The following is a 5,639-nucleotide window of genomic DNA, read 5'->3' on the forward strand; positions in this document are numbered from 1 at the left end:
ATTCGTATAATGGGATTCCACTGTGATTTATTTGCTTCACCTTAATCTGAATGGTTCACCCCTACATTAACATACAAAAGCTTTCAAAGAGACTTCCATAAGTCTGAAAATAAGCACAGTCTTTAATATGACTAGTGCTAAAATTCTGTTTGATACTATAGTTTAATAATTGTATTTAGCAGGAGAGATGACTATCTACTTTTTACCAAGCTGTCTCCAACAACAGAATGAGACTGGTATATTTAATAAAAATAAGCATTAAGCAATACTATTACTTTAGTAACTTTAAAACAGGATACACAGAAGCAACAAATACCACTGATGGATCTAATCCCTTGAAGTCTTAGGCATTCCTACTCTCCTAGAGAGAACAAAGAGTTGGCACTTTAGGGTTTTGTAGAAATTCACATTGGAGAAAAATCATAGTTCTTTTGTTTTATCAGTAGAAAATGTTACGCGATGTTTTTTTTTTTTTTAACAGGGAACCTGGACTGAGAAAACAGTGTCACTCAATTCTCTCCTCCTGAAGGACCATAATTCCAAAGGCTGAACAGGACTGGTTTCCAATTAGTGTTCAGTTATGCTCAGTGTCAAAATGTTCATCTTGTGACCCCACCATGTGGTGCTGTTTTCACAGATCTTTGCTTCAGCTCATCGGAATACAGACTCCACATCACCCATATTGACACATATAGTCTTTAGCTGTGAATGTCCTCAATTGTCACACAGACATTCTCTCTGCCAAATCCTGATGTCTTATAGCCACCAAAAGGCAATTCCATTGGGCTAACAGTGTAATTGTTAATGTAGCACCCTCTAGCTTGAAGCTGGGCCACCATTTGGTGAGCCTGCTGGATATCCCTTGTGAAGGCATCAGCTGCAAGTCCAAAGGTGCAAGTCTCCCAAAGACCTGTATCAAAGGGCAAAATGAACATAATTGGTCCAAAGATCTCTTCCTTACACAGGTCATGTCATATTTGCAATTTCTTAGTAAGCAAAATTTCATGCGGTATCCATCCTTTAGTCTGGGATCTTCTGGAACATACAAGTCTCCACCACACAGCCCTTAAGCACCCTAGTTCTTTGCCTGTTCAATGAACATAAGGACACATGAGGGGGCCCATTTTTGTGCCTTCCAGAATGGGGTCCCCATTCCTCATCTTTTCGATTTGTTTTACAAACAAACATCTGTGAATTTACCCAGAATACTAGTGCCATTACACCGAACCTTGCTTTGAGTGAGGAAATCGACCATTATTGCTCCCTTCACAGTATTCTCTAAATCACACTTTGAGAAGATGATAAGGGGAGATTTACCTCCACGCTCCTGGGTCACCTTAGTGCACATCTCCATGATTTTGCCTATGGGCATACTCCCAGTGAAAGAAACTTTGGCCACATCATGATGCTGACATAGAAACTAGGCAGTGGCAGCCTCATCTTGGACCACTTCGAAGAGCCCAGGAGGTACCCCAGCATCAGCACAGATTTCAGCCAACAGCAACTTACTTGGGGGTGAAGGAAGAAGGCTTAAAGATCATGGTGTTACTACAAGCCAAAGTTGGTGTGTGGACTTACAACAAGCAATATGGAAAGGGCAGTTCCATGCTCTAATTCCAACACATACCCCAACAGGTTCCTGTCTGGTGTATCCAAGTAACTCACCATGCAGCTGGACATGCTCAACTGCCATGGAACCAGCCAAGCCTGCATAATACTCTAAGCACTCCCAAGAAGTATCAATATCTAATCGGGCCTCAAAAATAGATTTTCCAGGGGCAGCTAGGTGTCGCAGTGAATAGAGCTCTGGCCTTGAAGTCATGAGGACCTGAGTTCAAATCCAGCCTCAGACACTTAACACTTACTAGCTGTGTGACCCTGGGCAAGTCACTTAACCCCAACTGCCTCACCAAAGAAGCAAAAAAAAAATAGATTTCCCATTGTTGATGGTCTCTAATTATCCCAGCAGCTTCTAGAAGTTCTCTGGGTATGCTCCATGCCTAATTTTTTTTCTCCATATTTTAAAAGCAACTTTTGCACTCTGAACTGCCAAATCTACTTCCTTCACTTCAAAACAAAGGAAAGTGGCTTTATTCTGCCCGTGGCCAGCTCGTAGGCCTCTTCAGTGCCCTTGGTGCGGGCTCTGATGGCAGACTGCACTCAACTCCCACCATGGTAATGGAGGGGCTGCGAGACAGTGAAGCTGTGCGTGTTCATAGCAGTGCATCCAGGAGGCAGGAGCACTCTGAGAATCGCAGCTGTGGCAGTGGGGCCTGACGGGAGGAAGGAAGGAGTTTTTACGTTGACTAGGACATCACATTGATGAAACACCTGTGGAGGACCTTAGTGGAGGATATGAACTTTAACAAGGATAAAGTTCTGAATTTAGATTTTTTAAGCAACCAATTATTTAAGTATAAATGAGTGATGATGGTCTGATTAAAAGTAATTCATATATATATATATATATGTATGTATGTATGTATGTATGTATATGTATATATATGATCTGGGGGTTTAAATGGCTTAAGCCAAATAAAAACCAGTACTGTAACTTAGCTGCTGAACAGAGTAATCTAACTTTAGATTTTGTTAATGGAAAAATGGTGTTCAGTGACAGCTAGGTGGCGCAGTGGGTAGAGCTCTAGCCTTGGAGTCAGGGGGACCCAAGTTCAAATCTGGCCTCAGACACTTGATACTTACTAGCTGTGTGACCCTGGGCAAATCACTTAACCCCAATTGCCTCACCCCCCCCGCCAAAAAAAATATGTTATAGGGCAGCTAGGTTGCACAGTGGATAGAACACCAGCCCTGAAGTCAGGAGGACGTGAGGTCAAATCCAGCCTCAGACACATAACACTTACTAACTGTGTGACTCTGGGCAAGTCACTTAACCCCAATTGCCTCACCAAAAACAAAAACAAAAGAATGATGTTCACATCAAAAGAAAGTGTCATTCCACTCTAAACTGTTAATCAGACCACATCTGGTACATTGTGTCAGGCTACAGACTACACTCTGAAAAGGACATCCCTTGCCCATCAGTTGGGCAATAGCTGAACAAGTCATGGTATATGATTGTGATGGGATATTATTGTACTATCAGAAATGATGAGGGAGATGGTTTTAGAAAAAATCTGGGAAGTCTTATATGAATTAATACAAAATGAATGAGCAGAACCAAGAGGACATTGTACTCAGTAATAGCAATATTGTAACAATGATCAACTGTGGAAGACTCAGCTACTCTGAGCAACACAATGATCTACCACAACTCCAAGGGACTCATGATGAAAAATGCTATCTGCCTCCAGAGACAGAAGTGATGAACTCTGAGTGCAAATTGAAGCATAATTTTTTCACTTTATTTTTCTTGCTTTTTTTTTTACAACATAACTAATATGGAAATATGTTTTGCATGACTTCATATGTAAAATTTATATTGCTTGCCTTCTCAATGTGTGGGGCAGAGGCTGGAGGTAAGGAGAGAACTCAGAACTCAAAATTTAAAAAAATGTTACAAATAAATGAATAAATAAATAATTTTAAAAGAGTAGGCTTATTTTTATGTAACTTCCAAGGCCAGAACTAATACCAATACATAGAAGAAGACTTTAGCTCAACAGAAATCATTTCTAACAATTAAAGCAGTGCCTTAATGGAATTTACTATATGCCATTCACTGTGCTAAACTCTGAGGATAGAAATAGAAGCAAAAAGAAAGACAATCCCTTCTCTCAGGGAGCTTACATGTTGATAGGTGGAGACAACACACAAAATGTGAAAAGCAGTGGGGAAGGAGCAGAGAAATTCTCCATATTGAGGCATGGTGTCAAGGGAGTACAGAAAGGTAGTAGTAGAGTCAGGAGGAAAATGCAGTTTGTCTAGCCTGGTCCTCTCCCCAAAACAGAGGCCCTCAGAGGAATTTATCCATAAGAGAAGGTAGGCATGGTAAGGGATGTTCCAAAGTAAAAAGGCCACAGAGGAAGACGGATATTCCAGACTGAAGGGGCCTTGGAAACTGAAGGAAATTTCAAAGTGGACTGCAGATGAGGCAGGATGACAAAAGTCTGGAAAATCTGAAATGGAGTCAGAAGGGGAATTGCATTGGGAAGGGGAGATGAACTTAATGATCTAATGGTCTCTGGGATCATTGGTAATTAATTTTATGCACTTCTCTCTTAACCTGGTGTATGACTGTGAGTTGCTAAAGGGAATAATCCCACTAAGGTTCCTCTTAGCACATCTTTTGTTCTTCCTATAGACGGGGTTAGAAATAAAATTTGGTTCAGTACTGCACCATGAATGACTCAGATGAGCATGATGTTTCAGTAGAGGGCAGATTAAATGAACTATTGTTAAAATTCTTTACAAGGATATAGAACCACTCCAAGACCCCATTTGCAATCTGGCCTCCATAAAAATTCCAAAAGCTAAAGAGGTCAAAGAAAAGTCTTTAAAACACTCTGTTCATGTTTTAATTAGAGCTACAATTTTCCCATAAAATAAGAATTGACTGAAAAAGACAGTCATTGTTAGATTACTAAGTAATCAGCTACTCTTCACCTCTCAGGCTCTCTTCTCTCTCCCCTACAACCTCAACACACATGAGATGATTAAAAAAATATAGTGAAAATCTAGAACCTAAATATCTTATTTTTACTTGTGTTGAAAAACAAAGCAGCACTACTTTTTAAAGGGAATATGTAGTAGAAAAGACAAAATAATAGAGAAATATATTCATCAAGAGGATGTGTTTATTCTCTTTTCAATTTCCTGTGTAATATGTTAGCTAACATTTATGCTACCAGAGACAAATTATTCCAGTTGTACACAAAACAACAGAGTTGGCCCTGAGCACAATGGCAAAGTAACAAATTTTATTTCTTCTTTACTTTCTAGACCATCACTATTCCTGTTCTTCTTTCTCTGGTTCCCTGGTGTTCCCCATTATGACATCTTACTAAGCTGCCACTCCCAAGCAGCAACTCATGCTAAGTCTAGACAAGGCTCTTTTCCTTCTCCATCATCAAAATAGCCTATATGCCATTTGCGCAAGTCTATGTTCTTTGACAATTTGACAAAATTATTCATGCCATCTATTTTTCTATTTCTAAAATTTTTATTTATTTAAAATTTTTTTAAAACTGAATTCCAAATTCTCTCCTTCCCTCCCATTCCACCCCATCCATTGAGAAGTTAAGCAATATATCATTTATACATGTGAAGTCATGCAAAACATATTTCCATTTTAGCCATGTTGTGGAAAAAAATGTCTGCCACCCTTAATGTGCCCTCCTCCTTTTATTACCCCTATTTCTCTTTTCTCCTTCCCCTCCTACTTCCCTGTTGGGTAAGATAGATTTCTTTACTCACTTGTGTATATGTGCACACACACTATATATATATATATATATATACACATACACACACATATATATACATACATACATATATATGTATATGTATATACACACACACACACATATATATGGGTGTGGGTGTGTGTGTTTGTGTATGTGTGTTTATATTTTTCTGTCCATCTATCTGTCTATTGTAGCATATGGTAGCATATGTTCTTCACTCTGAACCAATTCAGATGAAAGTAGGGTTCAAGTATTACCCAACCTCATCGCCCA

General features: G+C 39.4%; 1 pseudogene; it reads right to left on the reverse strand.

Annotated features, from left to right (window-relative positions):
• Nucleotides 1–514: 514 nt before the first annotated feature.
• On the reverse strand, nt 515–2,346 carry LOC114047148 (annotated as a pseudogene).
• Nucleotides 2,347–5,639: the final 3,293 nt, after the last annotated feature.

The sequence above is a fragment of the Vombatus ursinus genome, unplaced genomic scaffold, assembly GCF_900497805.2.
Source record: "Vombatus ursinus unplaced genomic scaffold, bare-nosed wombat genome assembly UNPS02001419.1, whole genome shotgun sequence".
NCBI classification, from domain to species: domain Eukaryota; kingdom Metazoa; phylum Chordata; class Mammalia; order Diprotodontia; family Vombatidae; genus Vombatus; species Vombatus ursinus.